Source organism: Amia ocellicauda, chromosome 17 (genome assembly GCF_036373705.1).
Source record: "Amia ocellicauda isolate fAmiCal2 chromosome 17, fAmiCal2.hap1, whole genome shotgun sequence".
In the NCBI taxonomy this organism is placed as follows: Eukaryota; Metazoa; Chordata; class Actinopteri; order Amiiformes; family Amiidae; genus Amia; species Amia ocellicauda.
The window spans coordinates 3,150,473-3,158,379 of NC_089866.1; the positions used below are offsets into that span (position 1 = coordinate 3,150,473).

General features: G+C 41.0%; 1 long non-coding RNA gene across 1 annotated transcript; it reads right to left on the minus strand.

The window, feature by feature from the left end:
- Positions 1-6,799: 6,799 nt before the first annotated feature.
- Positions 6,800-7,228, minus strand: LOC136712481 (uncharacterized). The gene is made up of 3 exons (XR_010804833.1): positions 7,205-7,228; positions 7,080-7,107; positions 6,800-6,880 (listed from the first exon to the last, which is right to left on the minus strand). It is a non-coding gene; the product is annotated as an uncharacterized LOC136712481 (long non-coding RNA).
- Positions 7,229-7,907: the final 679 nt, after the last annotated feature.

Here is a 7,907-nt window from a genome sequence, read left to right on the forward strand (position 1 = left end):
TCTACGCATCTACTTACACAGCACGGTAGGAGTCACAGCTGATGTTGTTGGGGATCACAGCTAGGTTGGCAGGCTGGATGCTGGGCAGCAGGAGAAACAGGTTGATTTGGAACCAGACTGCAAAGTCCTCTGTCTTAAAGCTAGACAATCTCGGAGCCAGGGCATCAAGAGTCCGGTTCAGCATGATCTCTCTCACAGCAGAGTTCTTGATGATGGTGATATTTTGCTATAGGAAAAACATTGACAGTTCACAAATCAGCTATTAGCAGACAATTAACATCATTTTAAGGCTGGGATCAGATAGGAGGTATAGATGAAATATACATAAGCAAGAAAACGTAAATGTGTGTATATATATATATATATATATATATATATATATTGTAATATATACGATAGGATACTGGCCATGCCGAGACTCCGGCACCACAATGCAGCAAACTTACTACATCAATAAAAGGCCCAGCCCCTTTACACTAGTATCAAAATCGCTAGACTACGAAACACATTAGTTCACCTGTTTTGTGACGGCCACAAATGTCTCAAAGAAGACATCAAGTTGTCCGATGTCAGCACTTCCCTGCAGGCTGTTAAACACCAGCAAGATGAGCGTTTCATTCTCCAGAGCATTAGAATTAGGGTCCAAAATCAGATCTGCTTTCTGCTCTGGTGAGAGAGAGTCCAGGGCTCCCACCTGAGTGATGAGTAATGGAAAATATATATGATTAACAATCATTTCACTATTGCATTGTGCCAAATAATGCAAAATACTACCGTAGGCATGATGCTGATCCCAATTACATACTTGAATTATAACAATAAATACATTCACAACAACAAAAACAAAGATAACAGGAGACACTTCATTACACAGAGAGTAGTCACAATCTGGAGTAAACTACCCAGCGATGTGGTAGAAGCTGAAAGTTTGGGAACATCTAAAAATAGACTGGATAGGATCCTTGGATCACTGAGATATTAATGAACACCAAAAGAGCACGATGGGTCGAAAGGCCTCCTCTCGTTTGTAAACTTTCTTATGTTCTTATGTACTTATAATAATGATCATCATGATAATAATAAACCTACCCCTCCCAAGTTGTTATTTAATAGGATCAGATCGGAGTAATTTAAGCTCATGGAGAACCGCCCCAAATTGACAGTCAGCCACTCCGTTGTCGTTGAAATGTTTTGGTTGCAAGCTATAAAAAATGACAATTAAGGCAATTTAATAGGGCATGCTCACAGACATGATACATACAATCCCATTTTGGAATGCATATTGTGTACACAACAATATCAACGTAAGTGTCACTCAAACATCAGCAATACACAACATGCTTCACACAGCATATTATATTAAACACTGAAGAGCAACAGCTTACCGGGTCCACTGCTCGCTACAGAAGAATTCCTCAGATACTGCACCAAAACCTTGCTGATCTCCATTTGTTTCTCTGATGTCATCTCTGGATAGACCTCATCCAATCCAAGCACACTGTGAAACAAACACAGTTCACTAAACAAAAACGCAATACTTCACATCTTACTATACCAATTCATACATTTCAAGACTATATTGAGGCATATGAAAGAAGCCTGAGGAAAAGAGAGAGAGGCCATCCAGTGACAAGTTTCACAGTTCATATTGGTAGCTGAGACTCACATGCTTTGGTAATCTGTGCAGCTGATGCCTGAAGTTGTCATGGCGAGCATGCTTCCATTGATAGTGGGGAGGAGGGGGCTCAGTTTCACCTGGAACCATTCCTTCCACTCCTGAGGACCAAAGTCTGCCAACATTGGACCGATGATGTCGAAAGCGCGTTGCATCATGATGTCTCTCACAGCAGGGCTGGGCGTCACGACCCTCTGAGACACAAGACAGACAGTAGGTCCAACATAACTCACAATCACAAGGTATAGTCACATGAAGGCAAGTTTCACTAGCACACTCTGAAGATAGCCTGGCAATGTGTGCTTCCAGACTCGTCCATTTCTTAATCACTCACCTCTGGGTCTCGGCTCAGCTCTGTCAGAAACTCATCCAAATTCTCGAATGACTGGTTCTTCTCCAACTGGTCAAAGATGGCATTGATCTCATCTGTGTTATTTAGGGCTCCTGAGCTCAAGGTCAGCTCAGCTGTCTGGGCTGGAGTTAGCAGAGACAAAGATTCAAACTGCAAAAGGAAGAAACAAGAAAAACACATCATCAAAAGAGATCATTACATATCATGTGCATAGAATTAACATTTGAAAACAAGCAATGTGCTGCTGTTATGGTCATTCTTTCGCAATGAGATCTGACCGCATGTGCTGTACACCATGCAATGATAGCCCTAATTTTGGGTTCAAAAACTGTCTTACCCCAGACATATTATGGTTCAATTTCACCAAGTCTTCAAAGGAGGCAAAGGCAGAAAATTGTCCAAAGTTCTCATACAGCCAGTCTTGGGTGCTGATTGTGTTGGAAAGGCAGCTGGAATCTGTGGTTCAAATACAAACAAATATACATATATACGTGTGGGGACTGTGTTCATTTTTGATCATTTTACACAAACACAGGCCCACTTTGCCAGAGACCGCTAAACACCCAAAGGTAGAATTACCTGTTGTTCTGTTGCTGGAGAAGAATGGCCTAATGAACAATGAGTAGACCCATTGCTGTGTCTCACTGTCCATGTCTGAGAACACACTGTCGAATCCTTTTATCCTGAAAAGTGCAAAACAAGAAATACATTCTCGGATTGTTGGTAATTGCTCCACTTTGGCTCCAGGATATCAAGAAAACATGACAAAAAAGACTGACGTCTGGCATTCGGGGAAACAGGTCTATAGGTAGACATGTATCAATCCGGACGTTGAAAATGGAAAAACACAAACAAGCTCCTTGCATCATCATCGTATTTACCAGATACTACACTCAAGAACATTAAAACACAGCTCTACGCATCTACTTACACAGCACGGTAGGAGTCACAGCTGATGTTGTTGGGGATCACAGCTAGGTTGGCAGGCTGGATGCTGGGCAGCAGGAGAAACAGGTTGATTTGGAACCAGACCGCAAAGTCCTCTGTCTTGAAGCTAGACAATCTCGGAGCCAGGGCCTCCAGAGTCCGGTTCAGCATGATCTCTCTCACAGCAGAGTTCTTGATGATGGTGATATTTTGCTAGGAAAAACATTGACAGTTCACAAATCAGCTATTAGCAGACAATTAACATCATTTTAAGGCTGGGATCAGATAGGAGGTATAGATGAAATATACATAAGCAAGAAAACGTAAATGTGTGTATATATATATATATATATATATTGTAATATATACGATAGGATACTGGCCACGCCGAGACTCCGGCACCACAATGCAGCAAACTTACTACATCAATAAAAGGCCCAGCCCCTTTACACTAGTATCAAAATTGCTAGACTACGAAACACATTAGTTCACCTGTTTTGTGACGGCCACAAATGTCTCAAAGAAGACATCAAGTTGTCCGATGTCAGCACTTCCCTGCAGGCTGTTAAACACCAGCAAGATGAGCGTTTCATTCTCCAGAGCATTAGAATTAGGGTCCAAAATCAGATCTGCTTTCTGCTCTGGTGAGAGAGAGTCCAGGGCTCCCACCTGAGTGATGAGTAATGGAAAATATATATGATTAACAATCATTTCACTATTGCATTGTGCCAAATAATGCAAAATACTACCGTAGGCATGAATCTGATCCCAATTACATACTTGAATTATAACAATAAATACATTCACAACAACAAAAACAAAGATAACAGGAGACACTTCATTACACAGAGAGTAGTCACAATCTGGAGTAAACTACCCAGCGATGTGGTAGAAGCTGAAAGTTTGGGAACATTTAAAAATAGACTGGATAGGATCCTTGGATCACTGAGATATTAATGAACACCAAAAGAGCACGATGGGTCGAAAGGCCTCCTCTCGTTTGTAAACTTTCTTATGTTCTTATGTACTTATAATAATGATCATCATGATAATCATTTCGATAATAATAATAATCATACCCCTCCCAAGTTGTTGTTTAAGAGGATCAGATCGGAGTAATTTAAGCTCATGGAGAACCGCCCCAAATTGACAGTCAGCCACTCCGTTGTCGTTGAAATGTTTTGGTTGCAAGCTATAAAAAATGACAATTAAGGCAATTTAATAGGGCATGCTCACAGACATGATACATACAATCCCATTTTGGAATGCATATTGTGTACACAACAATATCAACGTAAGTGTCACTCAAACATCAGCAATACACAACATGCTTCACACAGCATATTATATTAAACACTGAAGAGCAACAGCTTACCGGGTCCACTGCTCGCTACAGAAGAATTCCTCAGATACTGCACCAAAACCTTGCTGATCTCCATTTGTTTCTCTGATGTCATCTCTGGATAGACCTCATCCAATCCAAGCACACTGTGAAACAAACACAGTTCACTAAACAAAAACGCAATTCTTCACATCTTACTATACCAATTCATCCATTTCAAGACTATATTGAGGCATATGAAAGAAGCCTGAGGAAAAGAGAGAGAGGCCATCCAGTGACAAGTTTCACAGTTCATATTGGTAGCTGAGACTCACATGCTTTGGTAATCTGTGCAGCTGATGCCTGAAGTTGTCATGGCGAGCATGCTTCCATTGATACTGGGGAGGAGGGGGCTCAGTTTCACCTGGAACCATTCCTTCCACTCCTGAGGACCAAAGTCTGCCAACATTGGACCGATGATGTCGAAAGCGCGTTGCATCATGATGTCTCTCACAGCAGGGCTGGGCGTCACGACCCTCTGAGACACAAGACAGACAGTAGGTCCAACATAACTCACAATCACAAGGTATAGTCACATGAAGGCAAGTTTCACTAGCACACTCTGAAGATAGCCTGGCAATGTGTGCTTCCAGACTCGTCCATTTCTTAATCACTCACCTCTGGGTCTCGGCTCAGCTCTGTCAGAAACGCATCCAAATTCTCGAATGACTGGTTCTTCTCCAACTGGTCAAAGATGGCATTGATCTCATCTGTGTTATTTAGGGCTCCTGAGCTCAAGGTCAGCTCAGCTGTCTGGGCTGGAGTTAGCAGAGACAAAGATTCAAACTGCAAAAGGAAGAAACAAGAACAACACATCATCAAAAGAGATCATTACATATCATGTGCATAGAATTAACATTTGAAAACAAGCAATGTGCTGCTGTTATGGTCATTCTTTCGCAATGAGATCTGACCGCATGTGCTGTACACCATGCAATGATAGCCCTAATTTTGGGTTCAAAAACTGTCTTACCCCAGACATATTATGGTTCAATTTCACCAAGTCTTCAAAGGAGGCAAAGGCAGAAAATTGTCCAAAGTTCTCATACAGCCAGTCTTGGGTGCTGATTGTGTTGGAAAGGCAGCTGGAATCTGTGGTTCAAATACAAACAAATATACATATATACGTGTGGGGACTGTGTTCATTTTTGATCATTTTACACAAACACTTTGCCAGAGACCGCTAAACACCCAAAGGTAGAATTACCTGTTGTTCTGTTGCTGGAGAAGAATGGCCTAATGAACAATGAGTAGACCCATTGCTGTGTCTCACTGTCCATGTCTGAGAACACACTGTCGAATCCTTTTATCCTGAAAAGTGCAAAACAAGAAATACATTCTCGGATTGTTGGTAATTGCTCCACTTTGGCTCCAGGATATCAAGAAAACATGACAAAAAAGACTGACGTCTGGCATTCGGCGAAACAGGTCTATCGGTAGACATGTATCAATCCGGATATTCAATTTGGAAAAATAGAGCAGTTACCCAAAACTATACAGCAACAAAGAGATGTACTCCTCAAGCCACTCTCAATGCAATAAAGAGAAGCAAATCAGACTGTCGTGTCAAAAGAATGCTCTGAAATACATACACAGCTTGGTAGGTCTCACAGCTGAAGTTCATGGTGTTCAGGCAGGACAGGAAGTTCACAGACACCGACGATAAGAATGGTTTCAGTTTCTTCAGGAACCAATCGCTGATCACGTTTGCGTCGATTATGTTAGCAGGGCTGAAGCTGTTCAATCTCAATTCTCTTAATACATCAAGGATGAGTGACTTGGATGGACTGGGAGCAGATGTCTGAAAAATAGAATAGCTATCGTTTTTGCACAAAGAGGTACCACCATTTCTTGGGAAATGCTGATCAAAATATTTACCAACCGTAATTTAAGAAAGAAACGAATCAAAGCGTATGAAGGATCATATTCAAAAGACCAAAATCAAGGAAATGCAAACTTGCATTTCTTGAGCAGTAATTTACTACTCTGTGCCTTTCATTGTGTCAGTTTTACACGAGGAACAGAAAACAACATAATGGTAACATTGCCTCTTTCACACCACTATGTGCAGTTTCTCCATGTGAAAACAGATACCTGTATGCAATACATGGTCACATGACATGATCAAAGGAACTGAAACAGCCGTGAAAGGGCACTTGTAATGGTACTGTACCATGTTAGGATAGGTATCCAGAGCTGCATCCAGTATTCCTGAGACTTTGCTGAGGAACAACTTCAAGGAATCTTTGGTGAAGTTCATCTTGTTGTGAGCTGTGCAGTTCAGAAGGGTGACCAAGTTGGCTGAGTTTAAGTTTGCCACCTAAGCAAGAAAGATGAAAGTAATGGAAAAGGACACGCTTCACTCATTACTGCAAGACACCTTCCTAGGAACAAGCGCAGAGTTCAGCTGTTGCTGGGGTCGGAGGTATCAAATCATACCACTTGCACCGTCCCACTTACCGAAGAGCAGGCATACTCGTCAATGCTGAAGTCGCACAGTGCATTGGAGAAATCGGCGATTTCCAGGGACTTGTTAATGACGCTGCTATAGAAACAGGTAAATAATAACAATTAGGACATATGATGTCACCAAACGCAAAATGTTGATTGTAGCTTGTCCTAAAGCAGAGAATAGGAAGTGAAATAACCCTGTCAGCCTTCCCTCACTTGAGCGTTTCATGTGAATGAAAAATACCCCAAATAATAAATATTATATAAGTTAGACATCTCTCACAAGTACCCACCTGTTAACTCCGGCACACAGGGCACTCTCTGTAAAGGAAACAAACCCCAAAACATGATTTCATTATTCACAGTTACACCATTCCCGTAAGTCATAACATTCATTTCAAATCGGTTTTGGACGTACCATTAACAGGAGATGCATCGCACTATCAGAAAAGAACAAATGGTCGTGATCAATTGATGCATTAGTGAAAGAAAAGGCATGTGCAGGAATGACATTGTTCTGATTTCAATTTCACATTCATGCCATAGGTAATTGAAACTGATACAGACAGAACTGTGTTTTCAAGTAAACCTCAGTCCCTTTTTCAGAACCAGCTTAATTATAATCACTCTTCATGACTTTTCTTATACGTCCGCTTACTACTCTAACTGGGAATGTCAACATGCTGTGACTGAACGTTTCTGACAAAAATGAAACCTTCCTGATCATGACAAAGGGCATTCAAATATCTTATTCAGCATCCTGTCTGTTACTTAAATGGAAAAACTACAACAATATCGAGCAGGCAAAACATTTCAGGAAGAAAATCTTACCTCAGCAGGAGGAATCACTTCTATGAAGCAACCTATTGCCAAAAACAAACACCCAAAATGACATTCAACTCGTCACAGGATTCACAAATGACAATTAATGAGGTGTTAGCCATAAAAGTATACTTTACTTAAAGCAATGAAGTATTTATCATATCATTCTCTATATAATTATAATACACACAGAAAAATTGTCGATGGTACGTGCCCTAACATGATGACATGGTTATTTTGATATTTGAAATGCAGCTTATGAAACCTATTCCCAACAGGTAAAACATTCTGTTCAGAAA